Source organism: Narcine bancroftii, chromosome 9, assembly GCF_036971445.1.
Source record: "Narcine bancroftii isolate sNarBan1 chromosome 9, sNarBan1.hap1, whole genome shotgun sequence".
NCBI classification, from domain to species: Eukaryota; Metazoa; Chordata; class Chondrichthyes; order Torpediniformes; family Narcinidae; genus Narcine; species Narcine bancroftii.
The window spans coordinates 107,268,038-107,292,910 of NC_091477.1; the positions used below are offsets into that span (position 1 = coordinate 107,268,038).

The 24,873-nt window shown below is 40.0% G+C and overlaps 1 long non-coding RNA gene across 1 annotated transcript; it reads left to right on the forward strand.

Moving 5' to 3' along the window:
• Positions 1-61: 61 nt before the first annotated feature.
• LOC138742594 (uncharacterized) lies at positions 62-24,607 on the forward strand. The gene is made up of 4 exons (XR_011344277.1): positions 62-924; positions 3,670-3,757; positions 11,045-11,240; positions 19,503-24,607. It is a non-coding gene; the product is annotated as an uncharacterized lncRNA (long non-coding RNA).
• The last annotated feature ends 266 nt before the right edge of the window (positions 24,608-24,873 follow it).

Sequence of the window (24,873 nt, forward strand, 5' to 3'; positions counted from 1 at the left end):
GTCCGGACTTTCGTTCCGCCCTTTGGTTTCCGGCGGACGTTTATTGGGGTTGCACAGGCCAGGGGTCTGCAGGCTCAAGAGCCACGTGGATTGTGTGGCTGAACGAGAAGTTATCTTCATCGAACGTGGCACGAAATTCGAGGCGGGACAAACATTCAGCTAAACCAACGTTGCAGTCAAAGACGTGGAAAAGTCAGAGCGAGGCCGTGTCTGCACGAAGACCTGTGCTCGAAGTTGAGAACAAAAGTGCTGGAGAAGCTCAACAGGTCAAACGGGGTCCTTTATGTGGCCACGTGGCCCACGTTCACTCATCATTCAGGAGGCTGATGGCAGCCGAGAAGAAGCTGTACTTGAGCCGCTGAGTGCGCATCTTCAGACCCCCCCACATGGTAGCCGAGTGAAGAGGGCATGGACTGGGTGATTGGGGACTTTGAGGATAGAGGCTGCTTTCTTAAAACTCTCTCCTTGAGAGAGTGAAGACTGTCGGCACCTCCATCACCAGATAGCGATACAACCAGACAGAATGCTCGCCCCGACACCCCTGTAGCAGTCTTTGGTGACATACCAAATCTCCTCAAACACCTCACAAAGTATAGCCATGCACCAGCCTGCTTCGCGATTGCATTGACCTGGAGGCTCCAGGACAGATCTTCAGAGATGTTGACCCCAGGAAGTTGAAGTTTCCAATCCTCTCCACTACTGAGCCCACGATGGGGGACTGAATTGGGTTCTTATGACCTCCTCCTGAAGTCCAAAAATCGTCTCCTTAATTTGGCTAATGTTGAGTGCAAGGTTGTTGACATGACACAACTCAACTATGTGATCTATCTCCCTTCTGTACGCTTCCTCATTGCCATCTTTGATTCTGCTGAAGACCATGGTGTCAGTGGCAAAATTGTAACCATCATTTGAATTGTGCCTAACGTGAGTAAACCAGTGAACTAAATATGCATCCTTGAGGTGTGCCTGTGTTGATCGTCAGTGAGGGGGAGATATTCGTACTGATTAGTCTTCCAAAGAAGAAGTCAAGGATCCAGTTGTGGGGTGGGGGAGGGGTTGCAGAGGCCAAGGTTTTGGAGCTTGTTGACCAGCATTGAGGGAATGATGGTGTTGAAAGCTGATCTGTACTTGATGAAGAGTAGCTGGATGTATGGGTTGCTGGTATCTATGTGATCCAGAGCTGTGTGAAGAGCCAGTAATATTGCATCTGCTGTGGAGCAATTAACCTACCTACTTAGATATGTGTTAATTCTGGCCGTGATCAAACTATCAAAGAATGTCATCACAGAAGATGTGAGAGCTACTGGATGATAGTCACTGAGGCTGTTCACTCTGCTCTTGAAGGAGGTGGGAACCTCTGACTGCAGAGAGAGGTTGAAACTGTCTGTAAACACACTGGCTAGATGGTTAGCCACATTTTCCATAGCCAGCCAGGTATGCCATCAGGGTCTGACATCTTATGAGGGTTCACACCTTCTCCCTCACCAGTGTCCCAAACAGGCCTTTCAACTGAAGCAACACTTCACTTATACGGAGGACTTATTTACTGCGTCCGTTGTACTCTTTATGGCATTCCCTACATTGGAGGTACCGGTCACAGACTGGGAGATTACTTCGCTCAGCACCTCCACTCCGTTTGCAACCACAGTGCACAACCATTTCAATTCCGTGTCACACTCCCACTTGCATGTCTGTGATGGCTTTATGCACTGTCCCACCCTGACCACCCACAGATTGGAGAAACAATACCTTATTTCTGACTGGGAACCCTCCAGCCAGATGGCTTTAACATTGACTTTACTGCCTTGCACTAAACTTGCTTGCCTTTTTTTTCCCCTCCCCCTTTTCTTGTTTTTTCCAGTTCCTCTATGCACCCAGTCATCCCTCCTCCCCCTCATTGCTGCTGTCCCCTGCCTCCTTTCTCCACCTATCATCTCCTGTCTTTGTCAATTCCCACCCCACTCTTTTGTTCGGAGGCTTGCCAGCATTTTCTCATACTTTGATGAAGGGCTGAAGCCTGAAATGACGGTTATGTATTTATACCTTTGCTACATAAAGGACACTGTTAGCCCTCTGAGCTTCTCCAGCATTGTATGTTTTTTCACTTCAACCATGGTGTCCACAGAATTTTGAGATTTACTTCTTGTGTGCCTGACATTTACTTTTACAATTTAAGGTAGTACATCGAGCTTACTTCTAAAGTTCAATTAGTTAAATTTTACTCTAACATTCCCTCGAAATGTGACAGAAATGCAAGGGAAGTACTTTGTGTGTTTTGGTCTTGTGCCTCTCTCCTTTTTTTGGGATGATATCTTTAGTTCTCGATGTGAATCTGATACCTGATCCTATAATTGCCCTTTTTGTATCAATTAAGATGACTGATTTGACTTTAACTCTGTCTCGATCCCATGTAGTCTCTTTTATTTCCCTTATTGCTAGACATTCAATATTGATGAGATGGAAAGATGCTGACCCTCCTATTTATATTCAATGCCCATCCAATATGATGGCATGTCTAACTCTGGAAAAAATAAGATGTTCTTCTTCTGTAACAGATTTAAATTTTCTAAGTTTATGGGTCCTTTTATTAATTATTTTTGCAATTTATAGGATCACCTGGATCTTGGTTTGGGAGTTTGTGGTTTCTTTTAATGGTAGTGAAATTATATGTATTTACCAGATAACTTCAGAAGGGAATGGGGTTAGAATTTGTTGTATAGTATAATTGTTTTTTTAAATCTTTATCATTAGCCATATTTTGTAATTGTTTAAGTGTCTGCTTTTTTTTCCTGTTTGACTAATGATATTGAGATGTATTTTGTGATTTTGGTTGTGTGCGAAGCAGAAAGAAAATGTCTAATGTTCAAGGCTGACTGGAAGATTAACAATATTGACAAATTGTGAGGATGGTTGGCAAGTGAACAGAAGGGAATAGAAGATTATATATGTCATATTTTAATGGTACCACACGTGAAACATTATATTAAAGCCTGGTGATCCTATCCAATGAAGGATATAGGTTCACAAGATTAATTCCATGAATAGAGGCTTTTGTCCTTTGAGAAAAAAAATGCAGATTGCATCTGCTTACAGGGTAGTTTGCTGGTTGACAGGGTAGTTAAGAAGCTTTATGGTATGCTGTCATTTAGTTGGATATTTGGCTTTTGACAGATAATCGAATCTCAGTCAAATGGAGGATCTTGCAAATAGCATACACCAAAACCCCTGTTATCCGGGACCTATGGGGATAGGTAGATGCTGGATAAATGAATTTTACAGTTGCTTGAGACTGCGTGCTGTGTGATTGGTGAAATAATGGTGAGGCGCACTAATTTTAAACATCCGTATTTTTTTTACTTAATTATTTTCCATGGATTTTTTTGTCAGTTGCTTGAGGCTGCCAGTTGCTTGAATTCCAGAAAACAGGTTTTATGTGGGGGGAAAAAAAGTGGAAAGCAATAAAAGATTATCTTGTTGCCAGAAAGAGAGCTGATTTGGTACATTCTTTGAATATTTCCTGATTAGAAAAGAGAATTACCAACACTTGTGGGAAAATATTTTGGAGAGTTTAATTTGTTGAAATTAGAGTTTTAATGGTTTATTTGATTTAACCTTCCATTATAGAGCTTTACATTTCTATCTAAATTTCATTCTGTTTATTTCTTTCAGGTCTAAAGTTACCACAATTTTTTTCCATCTGGACAACTGGATGGCTTGATCCAGGAGCAGCTTCTAATTGGTGCCTCTTGAATGAAAGGTGTGAGATTCATTTGAATTGAAGGGATTAAGCTTAAAGATGAACTGCTGGTATATTGCCACCAGGGGTCAATAGTGTATCTATTTACAAAATTTATCAAAGGCATCTTGTTGTTGGCTTAAGGTGACTTGTATGTTTGGGACATAATTTTCAATAGGTAGGCAATGGAAAAAAAATAACTGAGACAACCTAGTTAGAACAGTTGAAAGAGACTCAAGAAATAAAAGTTTAATTATTGTAAAAGATCAGGCAGTTGAACTGTTTGTTAAAATTTTTATCAGATTATTCTCTTGGCATCTAATGCATTGGTAAACTCTGTATGGTACTTTGACATGCTATGACATTCAATCAATTGGGTTTTGGATTTAACTCATTTTAATAACAAAAAAAAGTTTCTTAAATAAAAGCAGAAAATGCTGGAAATCCTGAGCAAATCAGGCAGCAACCTTGGAAAGAGAAACTGTTCACAGAGTTAGCATTCCATGCCAAAGAATACTTCATTTCTGACACAGACTCCTCAGCAGGACAGGGAACCACAGAATATTACAGCACAGAAACAGACCCTCTGGCCCTTCTAGTCTGTATCAATCTATTGTTCTGCCTAGACCCACTGACCTGCAGAGCCCTCCATACCCCTTCCATCCATGTACCTGTCCAAATTTTCCTTAAATGTTAAAAATGAGCCCACATTCACCACTTCACTAGAAGCTCATTCCATATTTCCACTACTTCCTGTGAGAAGAAGTTCTCCCTTGTGTTCCCCTTAAACTTTTCCCCTTTCACCCTTAACCCATATCCTCTAGATTATATCTCACCTAACCTCAGTGGAAAAAGACTACTTTCATTTACTCTATCTATACCCCTCATTATTTTGTATACCTCTATCAAATCTCCCCTCATTCTTCTACACTCCAGGAAATAAAGTCCTAACCTGTTTAACTTTTCCATGTAACTCAATTCTTCAAATCCTGGCAACATTCTAGTAAATCTTTTCTGCTCTCTTTCAATCCTATTGATATCTCTTCTGCAGTTAGGAGACCAAAACCGCACACAATACTCCAAATTTGGCCTCACCAACATCTTCTACAACTTTACCATTACATCCCAACTCCTACACTCAATACTTTGATTTTATGAAGGCCAATGTGCCAGAAGCTCTCTTTACAACCCTATCTACCTGTTGTACCACTTTCAGGGAATTTTGTATTGGTATATATCTCTGTTCCATCACAATCCTTTTACCATGTATGTCCCATCTTGATTTGTCCTTCCAAAATGCAACACCTCAAATTCGTCTGCATTAAATTCCATCTGCCATTTTGCAGTCCATTTTTTCCAGGTGGTCCACATCCATCTACAAGCTTTGAAAGCCTTCCTCACTGTCCACTGTGCCTTCAATCTTTGTGTCATCTGCTAACTGGATATGTGAACAGTTTCTCTTTCCAAGGTTGCTGCCTGATTTGCTCAGGATTTCCAGCATTTTCTGCTTTTATTTAAGAAACTTTTTTTGTTATTAAAATGAGTTAAATCCAAAACCCAATTGATTGAATGTCATAGCTTGTCAAAGTACCATACAGAGTTTACCAATGCATTAGATGCCTACCTTGGCTGCGCCATTTCATCTGATGCAAGGATCGACAAAGAGATAGACAACAGACTCGCCAAGGCAAATAGCGCCTTTGGAAGACTACACAAAAGAGTCTGGAAAAACAACCACCTGAAGAAACACACAAAGATCAGCGTGTACAGAGCCGTTGTCATACCCACGCTCCTGTTCGGCTCCGAATCATGGGTCCTCTACCTGTATCACCTATGGCTCCTAGAACGCTTCCATCAGCGCTGTCTCCGCTCCATCTTCAACATTCATTGGAATGACTTCATCACCAACATTGAAGTACTCGAGCTGGCAGAGTCCGCAAGCATCGAATCCATACTGCTGAAGACCCAATTGCGCTGGGTGGGTCACGTCTCCAGAATGGAGGACCATCGCCTTCCCAAGATCGTGTTCTGTGGCGAGCTCTCCACTGGCCACCGAGACAGAGGTGCACCAAAGAAGAGGTACAAGGACTGCTTAAAGAAATCTCTTGGTCCCTGCCACATCGACCACCGTGGGCTGATATCGCCTCCAACCGTCCATCTCGACGCCTCACAGTTCGGCGGGCAGCAACCTCCTTTGAAGAAGACCGCAGAGCCCGCCTCACTTTCAAAAGACAAAGGAGGAGAAACCCAACACCCAACCCTTAACAACCAATTTTCCCTTGCAACCGCTGGAACCATGCCTGCCTGTCCCGCATCGGACTTGTCAGTCACCAACGAGCCTGCAGCAGACGCGGACATACCCCTCCATAAATCTTCGTCCACGAAGCCAAGCCAAAGAGAGAGAGAGATGCCAAGAGAATAATCTGGTTAAAATTTTAACAAACAGTTCAACTGCCTGATCTTTTACAATAATTAAATTTTTATTTCTTGAGTCTCTTTCAACTGTTCTAACTAGTTTGTCTCTGTTTTTTTTATATTGCCCACCTATTGAAAATTGTCCCAAACATACAAATCGCCTTAAGCCAATAACAAGATGCCTTTGATAAATTTTGTAAATAGATACACTATTGACCCCTGGTGGCAATATACCAGCAGTTCATCTTTAATCTCTTTCCATAGATGCTCTCTCTCCTGTTGAGTTTCTCCAGCACATTTTGTTTTGTTTTAGATTTCCAGCATCTGTATATTATTATGATTGTAAGGAGAGTGGCATGTTTAGTACAGTGGTTAGTGCAATGCTGTTACAATGCTGTTATAGCACCAGGGACACGGGTTAAGCAGTTTGTATGTTCTCCCTGTGTCTTTGTGGGTTTCCTCTGCATGCTCCAGTTGCCTCCCACCCTCTAAAATTGTACGGGGTTTGGAGGTCAATTGGTGAATTCTGGGGCATGAGCGAGGGGTTGAAAGGGCCTGTTTCTATGCCGCATGTTAAATTTAAAAAGTTAAAATTAAACTTGAGTCTTCAGCTTCACTTTACCTGTGTGTAGGAAATTCCTTGACATTATAAGCTTCTAAATTATGTTAATACTGCCATTTTTTTCTCCATTTGGCCTAATTTCGTATTAGCTACTGTACAGATACAGCTGTCACACCTACGTCACATTTGAGTGTAGCTGTTATTGGTACCATTGCCGTAAATTGCCTGAAATGGTAGTTGTGACAGTAATTGAAGGAGTAGTGGCTTTAGTCGTGGAGCTGATTGTGGACGACAGGAGGGGAAAATCAGGAGAACATGATCCAGTTATCATTGAACAGTCAGCAGTGGAAAGGTTTAAAAATGTCAAATTCTTGAGGCCTCCATGTCAATGCAATCATGAAGAAGGCTCTCCCGCAGATATACCTCATGAGGGATTTGAGGAGATTTGGTATGTTACCAAAGGTTCTTGCAAATTTCTGCAAGTGAACTGTGGAGAGAATTCTGACTGGTTCCATCAATGGCGTGGAAGTGCCACTGCACAGGACTGGAAAACACTATAGAGTTGTGAACTCAGCCAATGCCATCATGGGCATCAGTCTTCAATCCTTTGAGGATGTCTTCAAGAGGTGGTGTCTTAAGAAAGCATCCTCTATTCACAAGGATCCTCGCCACTCAGGCCATGCTCTCTTCACATTGCTACCATCAGGAAGGAGATAAATGTGAGCCTGAAAAACATCATCTTCCCCTCTAAATGAACCACAGACACTACCTCACTTCTCTTATTTTTGCAGTAATTTATTTTTAAAATGTTAGTTACAGCGATGGTTAGTTACAGCGATGGTTAGTTACAGCGATGGTTAGTTACAGCGATGGTTAGTTACAGCGATGGTTAGTTACAGCGATGGTTAGTTACAGCGATGGTTAGTTACAGCGATGGTTAGTTACAGCGATGGTTAGTTACAGCGATGGTTAGTTACAGCGATGGTTAGTTACAGCGATGGTTAGTTACAGCGATGGTTAGTTACAGCGATGGTTAGTTACAGCGATGGTTAGTTACAGCGATGGTTAGTTACAGCGATGGTTAGTTACAGCGATGGTTAGTTACAGCGATGGTTAGTTACAGCGATGGTTAGTTACAGCGATGGTTAGTTACAGCGATGGTTAGTTACAGCGATGGTTAGTTACAGCGATGGTTAGTTACAGCGATGGTTAGTTACAGCGATGGTTAGTTACAGCGATGGTTAGTTACAGCGATGGTTAGTTACAGCGATGGTTAGTTACAGCGATGGTTAGTTACAGCGATGGTTAGTTACAGCGATGGTTAGTTACAGCGATGGTTAGTTACAGCGATGGTTAGTTACAGCGATGGTTAGTTACAGCGATGGTTAGTTACAGCGATGGTTAGTTACAGCGATGGTTAGTTACAGCGATGGTTAGTTACAGCGATGGTTAGTTACAGCGATGGTTAGTTACAGCGATGGTTAGTTACAGCGATGGTTAGTTACAGCGATGGTTAGTTACAGCGATGGTTAGTTACAGCGATGGTTAGTTACAGCGATGGTTAGTTACAGCGATGGTTAGTTACAGCGATGGTTAGTTACAGCGATGGTTAGTTACAGCGATGGTTAGTTACAGCGATGGTTAGTTACAGCGATGGTTAGTTACAGCGATGGTTAGTTACAGCGATGGTTAGTTACAGCGATGGTTAGTTACAGCGATGGTTAGTTACAGCGATGGTTAGTTACAGCGATGGTTAGTTACAGCGATGGTTAGTTACAGCGATGGTTAGTTACAGCGATGGTTAGTTACAGCGATGGTTAGTTACAGCGATGGTTAGTTACAGCGATGGTTAGTTACAGCGATGGTTAGTTACAGCGATGGTTAGTTACAGCGATGGTTAGTTACAGCGATGGTTAGTTACAGCGATGGTTAGTTACAGCGATGGTTAGTTACAGCGATGGTTAGTTACAGCGATGGTTAGTTACAGCGATGGTTAGTTACAGCGATGGTTAGTTACAGCGATGGTTAGTTACAGCGATGGTTAGTTACAGCGATGGTTAGTTACAGCGATGGTTAGTTACAGCGATGGTTAGTTACAGCGATGGTTAGTTACAGCGATGGTTAGTTACAGCGATGGTTAGTTACAGCGATGGTTAGTTACAGCGATGGTTAGTTACAGCGATGGTTAGTTACAGCGATGGTTAGTTACAGCGATGGTTAGTTACAGCGATGGTTAGTTACAGCGATGGTTAGTTACAGCGATGGTTAGTTACAGCGATGGTTAGTTACAGCGATGGTTAGTTACAGCGATGGTTAGTTACAGCGATGGTTAGTTACAGCGATGGTTAGTTACAGCGATGGTTAGTTACAGCGATGGTTAGTTACAGCGATGGTTAGTTACAGCGATGGTTAGTTACAGCGATGGTTAGTTACAGCGATGGTTAGTTACAGCGATGGTTAGTTACAGCGATGGTTAGTTACAGCGATGGTTAGTTACAGCGATGGTTAGTTACAGCGATGGTTAGTTACAGCGATGGTTAGTTACAGCGATGGTTAGTTACAGCGATGGTTAGTTACAGCGATGGTTAGTTACAGCGATGGTTAGTTACAGCGATGGTTAGTTACAGCGATGGTTAGTTACAGCGATGGTTAGTTACAGCGATGGTTAGTTACAGCGATGGTTAGTTACAGCGATGGTTAGTTACAGCGATGGTTAGTTACAGCGATGGTTAGTTACAGCGATGGTTAGTTACAGCGATGGTTAGTTACAGCGATGGTTAGTTACAGCGATGGTTAGTTACAGCGATGGTTAGTTACAGCGATGGTTAGTTACAGCGATGGTTAGTTACAGCGATGGTTAGTTACAGCGATGGTTAGTTACAGCGATGGTTAGTTACAGCGATGGTTAGTTACAGCGATGGTTAGTTACAGCGATGGTTAGTTACAGCGATGGTTAGTTACAGCGATGGTTAGTTACAGCGATGGTTAGTTACAGCGATGGTTAGTTACAGCGATGGTTAGTTACAGCGATGGTTAGTTACAGCGATGGTTAGTTACAGCGATGGTTAGTTACAGCGATGGTTAGTTACAGCGATGGTTAGTTACAGCGATGGTTAGTTACAGCGATGGTTAGTTACAGCGATGGTTAGTTACAGCGATGGTTAGTTACAGCGATGGTTAGTTACAGCGATGGTTAGTTACAGCGATGGTTAGTTACAGCGATGGTTAGTTACAGCGATGGTTAGTTACAGCGATGGTTAGTTACAGCGATGGTTAGTTACAGCGATGGTTAGTTACAGCGATGGTTAGTTACAGCGATGGTTAGTTACAGCGATGGTTAGTTACAGCGATGGTTAGTTACAGCGATGGTTAGTTACAGCGATGGTTAGTTACAGCGATGGTTAGTTACAGCGATGGTTAGTTACAGCGATGGTTAGTTACAGCGATGGTTTCATGCTGCTGCAAAACATCAGATTTTGTGACATAACTGGAGCTAAAATGATTTCTGAAAGCAAACCTATTTCCTTTATAATTTCTATTCCTGGAAGTGCCAAAACTCTATTTTGGATCAAAAATTTTAGATCAAATTTGTGGACCAAAGATGGGTATAAATGTGGAGAGAGAGAATGAAATGAATATCACTCAAATGGAAGGTAAACCAACTAGGAAGGCCATGGATAGTGAAGAGTTAGTGTGAAAGATGACATAGATTGGTTTGACCAAATAATGTCACATAACCAGTGTGAATGGGAAATAGTTTTTAATTACCAAACATTTAAGAAACTGCTGTTTTCCCACATTAAATTAACTTGTATCATAACTATTTACCAGTGCAGTGTTTGATGAAAAGACAGGTCTACTTTTCTCTCCTTGGATGTTCCCTGATATGTTGAGTATTTACAGTAGTCAGCTCTGTTACTTTTTTTAAAAATTAATTCCAATTCCTGAAGTGGGATTCTGTAGACCTGAAAGTCCTGCTATTCTTTGATACATTCTAAATAAGGATAACTTGGTGTGAACAGAGTATGATTTAGGTTCCAGTAAAATATTCCCAATACCCAGTTGAATAAATCCTAGCCTAACAGTTTAGCAGTTGTTTTTCTGCCCAATAACACTGGACAAATTATTTTTTTACAAAAGGTTTTCTTCCTAAAAAAACATTGGGGATTATGATTGACATCTTCAAGCTGAACACAAAGATAATTTCAGTTTTGCTGCATCATGTAGGAAGTTGGAGATTTATTGAATTTACTAATGTTTAATTGCATAATGATGCTGACACATTGCATTGGTTCAACTGATCTGTAAAATGTTTTGCCGCTGATTTTCAGTTGTACTCAGCATCTGATGCCTCTAGTGTTGGTGTCCAACAACAGTTGGCCAGCATTGATGGATTCCAGTTGCCCTGATACTACTTTTCCATAGTTCCAACCTTATACCATGTTCATCACTGCACCAAGGTTAACGGGGAAGGAGTCCAAGTGTGAATGCAGAAAATGAATTTTCAAAAGCATGTTCCACTCCAAGGTTGGTATCTTTCTTAACCAATTCATTCCAATTTCAGAAAAAACTTCTGTGGTAATGGTTATGGAAGAGTTTGGAAGAGGCACTGTACATGTGGGAATATATGGCTTTGTATTCTTGAAGCATGTTAAAAATATGACAGGAAATCACAAAAGAAAGATGTGTGATAGGAAATTTTAAAATAATTTTCATGACCAGCAGCCATAAAATACACCCCAAAGTGTTCAGGAAGCAAAACCTTTAGTTGGTATCAGCTTTGTTTCACTTACTCGTGTTTTATGGGAAAGTCTATGTGAAGGAATATGTAAAAACTAATAATTGCAAGGTCAATTTTCAACAATAATTCTGTTGGCTGTTTCAAAAGTGACAAATTGATATTCCTTTTTTTTTGGAGTCAACAGATAAAATGGCAAACTTTGTTTTTTGTGATGCTGTCTAATATCACCCATTGATCTGTGGAGTTGTAGAGTAGTGCTGAAGTTATTTTTGTTGTGATTGAGAGTTTATTGTTAAGCTTCTTGAGTATGGATTTTGTCATAGATGTAAAATGCTTTGTGTTCGTCATAAAAACACAATGCTGGAGAAACTCAGCAGGTAAACAACATACTTAGCAGAGATAAAGATAAGTAACCAACATTTCAGGCCTGAGCCCTTCATTAAGGGATGAGCAAAATGTAGACGGGCACCTGAAAAAAATGGTGGGGCCGATAGGCAAAGGGTAATTGGTGGATGAGGGAGGGCACAACAGCAAAAGGGGAGGGGGGATTGCTTTGTGAATGGAGAGGGAAGGGAGTGGAGAGCTGAAGGAAAGGAAACAGACTGATTCTGGAGAATGGGGAGTGGGCTAGCTGAAAATGGAAAAGTCGCTGTTAATGTCATCCAGTTGGAGAGTCTTCAGACAGAATATTAGGTGTTGCTCCTCCAATTTAGAGGTGGCTTTGGTTTGGCAGTGCATGAGGCCAAGGACTGATGTGTCAGTGTGAGTGGGACACAGAATTGAAATGGTCAGCCACTGGGAGATCCCTGTGATTGATGCAGTCAGAGCGAAGGTGCTCAGTGAAGTGATCTCCCAGTCTGCGTCCCGTCTCTCCAATGTAGAGAAAGCCACAAAGGGAGCACTGGATACAGTTGATGACTCTTGCAGATAGTTCAATTGATCATCGCTGACTTGTACCTAAAAGCCATTTACTTGCTTTTTCACCCAATCACTTCATGGTATTCCCTAACAAAATTTATTGAATTTTCTAAATAGTTTTCAAGAGTGAGTCCCACTATACGGTATTGTGAAAAATCTTTATTCCGAGCTAGTATAATTGTGAATTTATTTAGAATTTCTCTTTGAAGTGAAATGGTTTATCTAAAGCACTACCAGAAAACAATTTTGAACACCATAATCTACCCTTGATAGTCAACAAACTAAATTTATGCCATGTTATAATTTAACTTTTAAAATCCTAGTATTAATATGGTCCTGGCTATCTGAAATATCTTGGTTTACAATAGGTAGCTGTCAGTAGCAGACAAAGAGTGCTATTGTCCATTTGTTATAATGGCAATGTCAAAGTTGCCAGCTGAATTTATCCAGCTTTGTGTTTTTACATTAAAGAAACATGTTGAGCTAGGCCATGTCAATATCTTATATTTTTGGATGAGAATCTTGGTAATAACATGCATAATTAAGCAAGAAATATCATTAACTGATTTTTCAAAACATTGCTGTTTATGGGATGTTGTGTAAATTGGATGTTGCTATAGAAATAACAATTACTTTAAAAATATCTAGTTGGATACAAAATTACTCTGGACATCCCGACATGTTGTGAAAATATCTCCCAGTGGCCACCCATTTCAGTTCCCCATCCCATTCCCTTACTGACATGTCTGTCCATGGTCTCATGCTCTACCACACTAAGACCACTCACAAATTGGAGGAACAACACCTCATCTTCTGTCTGGGCACCCTCTAATATAGCATTAATATAGACTTCTCTGGCTTTCCTTAAACCACCCCCCCCCCGCCGCCATTTATTTCCCCAGCTCTGTCTCTCTCCCTTTTCCCTCTCTCCTTTTGTACAGACATAATAAATTCTCACCTCTCCCCTCATTATATCCAATTAACACCATTTGTTGGTCTGGATTCTTCCCCCAGCCAGCATTGTCTGTATTCTGAGATTCCATGCTTTTTGCTCATACCGCTTATTCCTTGAAGAAGGGCACAGGCCCAAAATGTCAGCAATATATCTTTGTCTCCTCTGGATGCTGAAAGACCAACTGAGTTCCTCCAACATTTTGGAGATCAAAAAATCGCAGTGTCTGCAGACTTTTGTGTTTCACTACAACATATGTTCCCTGCCTTAAAAAAAATTGTTCCCCTGGAACTTCACCTGTTGTTGGTGAGGATATAAAGATATTTTTTGAGGCCCCAGCAATCTCCTCTCTTGCCTCTTCCTATAACCTGGGATGTTTCTCATCAGTCCTGGGATTTTAGCAAGCCAAACATTTTTTTTGAAGCTTGTTTTTGATCTCAAATTGCCCCGAGCTAATTTTCTTCATATTCATTTAGTTTGCTAGCATTTAAATTGCCTAATGGGTATTAGATGTTTGAAACTTCTCGCATTACATGCTGAAAAGATGGTGAGTTGGTATTGTGAGAAATTGAAAGGTGCTGTGATGGTGTTGGCTAAATGACAACAATGTAATTCCAGATGATAAAAGCTATTTATTTTATTTTAATTAGTCAATTCAAGGAAATCAATGTAGAATCCGACTGTGCCTTAAATTAATCCAAGCTCCACTAAATGCAGAAGTTTATTCCATAATTTGATTACTACTAATTTATTTGATCATTTAGCCAATTTGATGATGGCAGTCCTAAATTGTCCTTACAATTGTACAACTGCAATTTAATATAGCTTTCTAATCAGACTTGGGTTTTTTTTTCCAGTTCTTTTGACAATCTTAGATAGCTGTAGGATTATTTCTTGAAACACCTGTTTTCATGGAAATTATCCAATCATTCATCCCTGTGATCAGCCTGCTGACTTTCCTCTGGACTGGCTCCAGTATTTAAATATCTCTTTGTATGGCTGATCAAAAAATCAAGGTGGGTTGAAGAAGTGGTTTGTCTTGACTACAAAAATGTAATCACCATCTTAATTTTCTTATATTCTACAGCTTAAGTTATTTCATTCAGTATCCTACTGACTTTATTAATTGCTGCTTTACGTAACTTTGTGTTTTGTGTCAAGCCAACTGTGACTCCTCAATCTCTTTAATTTTCAACCTTAACTTTAATGAGACAATGCTTGTAATAAACCTGTCAATTTATGCAACATTTTACATTTGTCTGCATCAAAATCATTAAAGAATACATTTAGCTGAGGAGGAATAAAAGAGGGTAGGTAAAGATTGTGGTGTCTATGTTTTTATTTAGTATGTTTATTTATTTTATCCAATGCTCATTGAATTTTAATTCCAATTAATTATCTCAATTTATATTTTAAACAATTATCTCAATTTGTAGTTTGTTCACATTTTGAAAAAAAGTAGATGCAAATTGACACACTATATGGATAGAGTCAGAATGAAAAATGACTCAAAGCCATGAGGTTGTTTTTGCAGTCTAATATATTAGTGTTTTAAAAACTGGGTATTGTAAACCAATGAGGCATCTGAAAGAATCAAGGCAGGAAGTGTGTTGAGAAGAGGAAATTCTGCTGCCTTATTATCATCTGGCAAGTATTTTAAAAAAGAGAAAGGAAAAGTTCAGGGAAAATCTATTCCTATAAGAGTGAAAGTCAAGGCTGGCAAAATTCCGGAACCCTGGATAATGAGATATATTGATGATATGGTTTTAAAATGGAGGCATATTTCAATTATAGGCAACTGAAATTAAGCAAATTCTTTGATCAATATTGGAGATGTAAGAATTCACTGAAGAGGGAAATAAGGACAAAGAGAAGTTGGGAGATACTTCTGGCCAATAAGGTTAAGGAGAATCCAGAATGATGTCTATTAAAGGAGCAACTAGGATGCATTAAAGGTCAACAAGGTTGGAGCTAAAGCAGATGGATGAGGTCTTTAATGAGTATTTCTCATTTACATTTGGCATGGAAAAAGATGTAGAGGCCCGGGCACTCAGGAAATTAAATGGATACGATGTGAAGAGAACTGATGATGCAGAAGAGGAGGAGTTAGAGATCTTTAGATGCATAAAGGTAGATAAATCCCTGGAGCATGAGTTTTTTTTAAAAAATGGAGCAAGTGTAGTTCAGTTGACTTCTTGAACCTTTTCTGCCTTTCAGTAAGATCATTAATATTGTGATTTATCCAATCTTCAATACAGAGATTAAAAAATCTCTGTATTTTTTTTTTCCAGCTTGGGCCAAATAACTGCTTTTAAAATTTGAACAAATACTTTACCTTTTGTTAATGCATCCCAGCTAATGAGGGCAAATATCCCATTTGTCGTCTTCACCACATTTATTGACCCACATTTTAGCCAACAGGGATCCTTGGACTTGTAAATCAAGTTTCCTCTTCTTCAAAATACTCTCAGGCCCTACCATTCATTAGGCATAACCCACTTCCAAAGCACCTTGTCCCATTCTATCTGCCTTTGCTCTACACATCTTACTAATAGAACAATATCACCCTAACTACCTTCCTCATTCTGTACAACATTTTCATGTTATATGTAACTTTAGTAATTGTACTTCCTATCTTCATATCCAAATTATTAATGTTTATTTCAAGGAGAATGGTCCCAGCAGCAAACCTCCTGGTGGACCACTGCTCCCAGGCTTACAATCACAGCACCATTCCTTCACTGTCATCCTCCACCTCTGATGACCAAGCCATTTTTGATCCAATATGAACATAGAACATTACAACACAGTATAGGCCCTTCAGCCCTCAATGTTGTTCTGACCCATAAATTCCTTAAAAAAAAGTACTTAACCCTCCCTACCGCATAACCCTCCACTTTTATCCATGTGCCTGTCTAAGAGTCTCTAAAATGTCCTTAATGTTTTATCCTCCACCACCACCCCAGGCAAGGCATTCCAGGCCCCCACAACTCTCACCCCCTTTTTTTCCAAACTTTATTTAAAAGATAATAAAAACATATAGTATTGCTGTAGGGGTGGGAGGGGTGTTGATGCAAAATCTTTTTTCTAATTATTTCTATACAACTCTCACCCCTGATGTTTCCTCTACACTTTCCTCTCTTCACTTTGTGCAGACATAGATACACAGGATAGATATATTCCAAGGAAAAAGAAAAATATGAAGGGAAAAATGGTACAAATGTGGCTAACAAGAGAGGTTAAGGCTAAAATAAACACAAAAGGGAGGGTATACAGAGTTGCAAAAATTAGTGGGAAAACAGAGGACTGGGAAACTTCGAAAAACTTACAGAAAGAGACAAAGTCATTAGGAAAGGAAGCTGGAAAATTACACACAAAAGGATAATGAGTTTTAAAAATGTATATAAAGAGTAAAAGAGAGAAACGAGTAGATATAGGACCGATTGAAAATGATGCTGGAGAAATTATAATGGGTAACAAAGAGATGGCAGAGGAACTAAATGAGTATTTTGCATCAGTCTTCACTGAGGAAGACATTAGCAATATACTTGAATGGACTAAAGATAGATGAATCTCCTGGACTGGATGAGGTGTAGCCACAGGTTCTGAAGGAGGTGGCTTTGGAGATTATGGAGGGATTGGAATGACTGTTCCAGAGATCAATAGACTCTAGCATGGTTCCGGAGGATTGGAAGGTTGCAATGTAGATCTGCTGTTTAAGAAAGGAAGGAGGCAGAAGTAAGGAAATTATCAACCTATTATTCTGTTGTTGTTAGTTGGAAAGTTATTGGAGTCAATCCTCAAGGACGAGGTTATGAAATACCTCGAGGTGCATGGCATGATGGGTCCAAGATGGCTTCAAGAAGGGAAGATCCTGCCTGACCAACCTTTTGGAATTTTTGAGGAAATCTCAAGCAGGGTGGATAAGGGAGAGGCTGTGGCTGTTGTGTGTTTGGATTTTCAAAAGGCCTTCGATAGGGTGCCACATATGAGGCTGCTCCCTTTAAAATGGGAGCCTATGGAATTGTAGGAAAAATATTAGTTTGATAGGTAGAAAACAATGGGTGGAATAAAGGGATCCTTTTCGGGTTGGTTGCTGGTTACTAGTGGTGTTCCACAGGGGTCAGTGTTGGGGCCGCTTCTTTTTACATTGTATATTGATGATTAAGATTGTGGATTGAATGATTTTTGTGACAAATTTTGCAGAAGATATCAAGTTAGGTGGTGGAGTAGGAAGTGTTGTAGAAACTGCAAGGTTGCAGAGAGACCTGGACAGCTTAGGAGAGTGGACAAAGAAGTGGCAGATGAGATTCAATGTTGCAAAATGTACACTTGTACATTTTGGAAGAGGAAATAAATAGGCAAATTATTATTTGGATGGGGAGAAAATTCAAAATTCAGAAGTGCAAAAGGACTTGGGGGCCCTTGTCCAGGATAAGGTTAACCATCAGGTTGGATCAACAATAAAGAAAGCGAATAAAAATAAAGAGATGTTGATGAAGCTCTATGGGGCACAGGTGAGACCTCATTTGGAGTATTGTGGGCAGTTTTGGGCCGCTTATCTTAGAAAGGATATAATAATGTAGGAGAGAGTACAGGACGATTCCTGGAATGTAAGGTTCCACAAATGAGGAATGTTTATCAGCTCTTGAACTGTTTTCATTGGAGAACAGAAGAATGAGAGGGGGGATCTCATGGAGACATTTCGAATGCTGAAAGAATTGGACAGAGTAGATGTGAATAAGATGTTTCCCTTGGTAGATGAATCCAGGACAAGAGGGCATAGTCTTAGAATTAGAAAGTTCCCAATTAAAACAGAGTTGAGGAGAAATTTCTTTTGCCAGAGGGTCATGGATTTGTGGAATTTGTTGCCACATACAGCTCTGGAGGTCGATCATTGGGGAGTTTAAGGGGGAGATTGATAGATATCTAATTAGTCAAAGTATTAAGAGATATGGGGAAAAGGCTGAAACTTGCAACTAGATGTGAGAACAGTTTACCTTAGGGTGGATTGGTGGAGCAGACTTGATGGGCCGAATGGCCTGCTTCTGTTCGTTTATCTTGTGATCTTGTAAAGTGAGTAGAGCAGAGGGCTAGGAGCATAGCCCTGTGGTGCTCTGGTACTGATGAAGATTGTGGAAGAGATGCTCTTACCAATCCACATTGATTGTAGTCTTGAGGAGAGGAAATCCATGATCCAATTTCACATTTAAGGGTGAAAGGTGAAATGTTCAAGGGGAACATTAGTGGGAACTTCTTCACTCAGAGGAGGTGAAACTGTTGAGCAAACTGTCAGCTGTAATGGTGGATGCAGGTTCGATTTCAACATTTATGAGAAGATTGGATAAGTATATTGATGGGAGGGGTTTGATGGCCTATGGTTGCTGCAGGTGGATGGGTTGGCAAATAGTTCAGTACAATCTAGATGGTCTGAGGGACCTGTTTCTGTGCTGTAGAGTTATACTGAGTAAGGCATCATTTGCTAACTGTCAAAACCTGGAGGCAGAGCCAACTTCTTGCATTCAAAAAGCTCATCCATCATCTCAGAATCTGCTTTCAAATGAAGTCTCTTCCTGGGTGAATTTTGGAAAAAATGGTCTTCTAAAAGTGACCATCCAACTTGGGTAGCTCATGCACTCGTTGGTTCAGTGTCACAATTAGTGCTACCACCTCATAGTTCCAGAAACAAATTTGGTCTTGATCTCGGGGGCCCATTGTGTGGTGAAGTTTACATTTTCTTTTGAGGCTGCCTGGATTTCCTTCCACATCCCACATTCTAGGTAGTTGGTTAACTGTCTACTATAAATGACCTCTTAGGTCAATAGCAAAGCAAGTCAAAGAAGAATTAATGGGCAAGTACAGGAGAGAACAAGTCACAGGTTTACCAAGAAGTGAGGAGTTTAGGTATCAGTTAAAGTGATTGCTTCCCAGGAGCTGTCATGAACCCAATTGGCCAAATACCCTCCTACTGTATTGCTTGAAAAATAAGATAAGATTTCAATTTAATTAATATTGCAACTTGGTTTCAATCTGATTTCTAAAAATTATGTAGTCTTTCAATGTGTCCTCTTTGTAAATTGTCTTGGGAACATGTTTAAATATCTGTTGTAAATAATTTAAATACATTTCTATAAATGTAATGCAAATGTTCTAATTGAATTGTTATTTCTCATCTTAGGTAGGCCCTTGGGATCGAGGATGACTTACTCAAACGTTGCTTTTGAGTCTGAGATGGCCGGTGAACCCAATGTGGGAATATCAGATTCTGTCACAGATGGTAAAGGTAGTTTAAGAGGTGGTGCGCTCCTTACTCAGTTTATTCTCCTGACACATGACCTCAAGGTTGTCAATGACATCATAAAAGCTCTTTCCAAATTTTAATATCACTTAGAGGTCCAAAATGCTTCGCTTTTAAAGCCAAAATATGAGAGCTTGCGCATCACTTGAAACCCTAGAGCTACAGTCAGTCATGCTTTTGTTGGTTCATGACAAAAATGCTTGAAGGTTCAAATTTTGTTCACAGCCTTGAGCTCAAACTTCTAAACTGCCTCCACAGAACAAAACTGAGAACAGAGCATTGTGTAAAATGCTAATTTTCATTTGAGGCATGAAACTGAATTTAAATCTGATCTCTCAATAGAATGTAAAAGAACTAATTTGGACAATATTTATTCCCCAATCAACATATTAATATATTCAAAAGCTGAAATCATAATATGTCGATGCATCATTGGGCTATAAAGCTGTTTGCTTGAGGTTATTGCAGTAGAAATGCAAATCACTTTCTTATTTTTTTAAATTTGAAGATACAACACAGAAAGAGGCCCTTATGGCCCATGAGTCTGTGCTGCATAAATACACCCATGTAACTAATTAACCTAACCCCATATGTCTTTAGAATGTGGAAGGAAACCAGATCATCCAGAGGAAGCCCATGCAGAAAAGAAGAAAATGTACAAACTCCTTGCAAACAGCGCCAGATTCAATCACAGGTCATTAATGCTGTAATAGCATTGTGCTATTTTCTGATTGGACATTTTTAAAATTTATTTTCAGGATCTGGGTATCACTGACAAAGTCGATGTTTATTCCCTAATTGGCCTTAAGATGCGCTATCACTAACTCCAAAGACTGGAGTTACAGAACAATAGGCTTTTATTTACAATAAACTTCAAGGTCATCCTGTGCTGCGACCCAGGCTTTCTGAGAAGAGGCTATGAGGGAGGATCCATGGGTACAGTCACAGAACAGGGTGGAGCCAGATAAATGAGTGTACAGCAATTCACTGCAGTAACGAGCTATCTTCTGCAGCCCTTCTAGAAAGAGTAATTCCACAGTACTGTTGGGTAGGAAGTTCCAGGATTAAGTCCAAGTCTGACCACATATTTTCAAGTCAGGACGGTGTGCAACTTGGAGGGGACATCTGAAGGTGGTGCTCCCGTAAATTTACTGCCCTTGTTCTTCTTTAAGGGAAAGGTTGCGGGGGGGGGGGAGGAATATACTGTTGGAATACCCTCGGCAAATAACTGTAGTGGATTTTGAAGATGGTGCAGCTATGGGCCGCTAATGGTGGAGGCTGAAAATGTTTATACTGGTTAATGGGTGTCATTTAAGTGGGTTGCTTTATTCTGGATGGTGTCAATCTTCTTGAGCTATGTTGAAGCTACACTCATCTGGGCAAGCAGAGAGTATTTCATCACATTTCTGGCTCTTAACATGCAGGAAAGGCCTGTCAGGAGGTGAATTACCTGTCACTCAGTGCTGAATCATTGACCAGCTCTTACATCTTTGATATTTATATGGCTGGTCCAGTTGAGTTTCTGGTCAGCAGTGAACTGCAAGATATTTATGGTTGTTGACATCACTGAACTTCTTTATTTCTGACCTTGTAATGTAAGGAAGGTCATTGATGAAGCAGTTGTCAGTGATTAGGCCTAGGATACTGTCCTGCAGTGATGACCTTTGGTTGGTACCATTAATCTCCAACAAACACAATGGTTTTCCTTTTAGCAGGGTATGGGAACTTCCACATTGACTTCATTTCCACAAGGGCATTTTGCTGCCATACTCATTTAAATGCTACCTCCATATCTAAGGGCAGCACCATGAGGCTGAGAAACACCTTCTTCCCATGGCCAGAGAGAATGCTGAACAGCCAAAGGAGCTGCTCACACAAACCATCCGAGATTCTCATATTTTACAAAACAATATTTATTTATAGTTATATAAATTTGTCCTCTGTATGTATTGTTTTGTCTTTGTGCATTATGTCTAGTTGTGTGTCAGCATGTTTGGCATTGAGGACCGAAAAACGAGATGAATGATCCTGAGAAACCAAGATTAGCATCATTTCATGTAATGCTGAGTCAGAATAACTTGATAGCACCGTCCACGTCAACTTTTATAATTTTTATGATGAGATGATTAAGAATAGACTGATTGGTCAGTAATTTGCCAGCTTGAGTTGGTCATAGATTTTTGTGAACAGGGCATACCTGGGGAAAATTCCACGTTGCCTAGGAGCCCAGTGTGAGAAAATGCTGAGATTGCACTAAAAACACACAGAAATGTTGGAGGAACTTCAGTCTTGCAGCATCCATAGGAGGCAAAGATATGCGGACATTTTGGCCTGAGCCCTACTTCAAGGTATAAGCAAAAGGCAGGCATGCACCTTAATTAAAGACTAGAGATTAAGGGGGAGGGGGAAGAATCCAGACCTAACAGCCAAATTGGATATGAAAAGCGTAAAGTTGAGAATTGATTTTGTCTCTGTGAAAGGAGACAGAAGGAAAAAGTGGGAGAGGGGGAGAGAGAGAGGGAGAGAGCGTGAGCTTGGAGAAGAAGATGGAGGGGGGTTTAACAGAAAATGGGGACATCTATTTAATGCCATCTGGTTTGAGGGTGCCCAGATGGAAAATGAAGTGTTCCACTAATTTGCAGGTGGTCTCAGTCTAGCAGTGCACAAGACTATGGGCAGACACATCAGCTAGGGAATGGGATGGAGAATTCTGGAACAGACTGGCTGGAAGCACAGCTAATTTTGAAGTACGTGATTTTGTAACAAAAATAGTTTCTTTGTTAATTGATTGGTAGCCACCTAACCAAAAAAAAAGACAAGTAAATGAAGATGTCTCCGAGTCATAGGGAGGCCCAAGGCTCAGTTGATGAAGAGAAATTATTTCTCAAATATAAGAACATTATTGTTTGTAATTCCAGATCTGTGAAGTTGGGAGATTTTTGATGGAATCAGTGTAAAATGTTATTACTTTAGCAGTTGTATCACAGCAAAAATGAACCAATGCAGTCTGCTGAAATCACGGTTCTATAAAAAATGTAAAAATAATTTGAATTTCCTTTTGTCATTTCAGGATTTTGTCCCTAGTAACTTTAGATATGGCTTGTTGTTCTCTGGTGATCTGAATGGATATAGGTGCAATTTAAAATTTCTTGGGTTTTTTTTTGTGTCTACAGTTTTTTAAAAGGAGCTAAAAATAAAATAGTTTTGTCTAGATTTTCATTATTTTGTCCGAAACAGATCACGTGTGCCCTCTCCTGCTGTGGTGATATGAATGAGCATAGATGCAGACACAGTTTGCTGCCTTACTTTTAAAAGATAATTACCGAGACAACACAATGGACTTCAATGTAATTCTTCATTCCTGAATTAACACATTTAGCTGTCCCTTCTTGGAAGCAAACTAAATGCCTGAGCAGTACAGAATTTCGTACACTGTCAAGACCAACAATTTTATATGACTCAAATTTTATTTGCATGAAACTTGAGATGTGGTTTGTATATCAGTATTCTATTGTACAAAAAAATTCTTAACTCTCAAAGCAATTAACAGGTAGGTTATCTGTGAGATAAATAGAAGGATGAATGGTGGGGAAAGGTCTGTCTTATTGCTCGATTGTGTTTAGATTTCTGATGATGTTTGGATAAATCTTTCGCAGGATTTCATTGAATAATTTATGGTTATCCATCTTATGGGATGGGCAAACACCAATGCAAATTCTATCACTGCATTTTTAATAATGCCGTATTTGTGCTCTTAAATTTGAAACAATGGAATCTGCTGCATGATCCTGAACAGAATACAATATTATTGACTTGTCAGTTTTGATGAAAGAAACCTCATGCTGAACACCTATCCAAAATGTTATCTTGACTTACTGATGCCTTTAATGCTGCTAAGTCAGAAGTTATGTGTTTACACATGAATTAAGGAGAGGTTTAGGCTAGATGACCTTTGCTTCTGGAATAGATGAAGATGGATGGTATCCAATGGGTGGTTTTGGGTATTTTGTATGGGCAATAAAGTCCAGGCTCAGAAATACTGAAAAGATCTTCCAAAGATTGGGTTTGGAGCCTTGGGAGAGGTTTTTGGTTTTTACAAGCAGAGAGAGGGAAAAACAAGCAGGTTTCTTCAGAGAGAGAGAGAGAGAGAGAGAGAGAGAGAGAGAGAGAGAGAGAGAGAGAAAAGCAGTTAAGGCTGCATATTGGCAAGCTGGCAGGCTTGTTGAAAGACCCCATTTTGAAGATGGGTTGTGAGTTCTGAGTTCAGCCTGTTCAAACTCCTGTAGTCCTTACAAGAGGAAATGGCTGGTTCGAGTGTTTCTCCTGAAATAAGGGAAACAAGAGGAGCTCTGGTGACAAGGAAGAAGAGGTTATCATTTGGAAAACCCATGATGGGGCAAGTTTCTTCGGCAAGACACTGAAGTGACTGATTGGAGGAAATCAATTTGTGTGTGTCCAACGAGCAACAAATATCTCTCTGAAACCAACAAGAACCTTTCTGAGCGGTAACCATTTAATTTTAAGCACCAGAGCTTGGTGAAGATTCATAAATGTTAAATTCTGTGCACAGTGTAAGAATTGCTTGACACCGGTGAACTTGGAGAAGTGAGAAGTGAATGATTGGACAGTGAAACAAAGAACTTTCCTGAACATATACACATTACATACATGTGCGCTTAGAATTAGAAGGGGGTAAAATTACGTTGTTAATAGTAATAAGTTAAATTTTGATCTTGTTATTATGTTTGAAGAAAATTAAACGCCACTTTTGTTTAAGTAACCATTCTCTTGGTGAATTTCTATTGCTGCTGGGTTTTGGAGTCCTCTGGGCTTGTAACAGTACCCATGAGGCTCTTTATTTTTTCAACCTTGTCTCTATAATTGTCATTAAGTCATAATTTCACATGTAATTGCCACCAGCTCTTGATTAATATACTTGCAGTGTTTACATGCATGTACTATAAATCTGTCTGGACATTTTAATACTCCTCGGTCTGATCAAATTTAATATCGTACTATTTCTTGCTGTTGTGCTACTTATCTCTCATAGTTCTTTGGGCATTTTATCTCTTTTCCAATGCTACATCCGAATGATCACCCCTCTGTCAAATTATTAAACACACCCTTACCCCTTATATCACAAGCTAATGTTCCTGAGAGGATGTTGGTCTCAGCTACATTGTGGAAGTCCTTTCTCTCCCAGAATAGATCCCAGTGCTTCAGGAATCTAAGACCTTCCTTTCTGCACTAT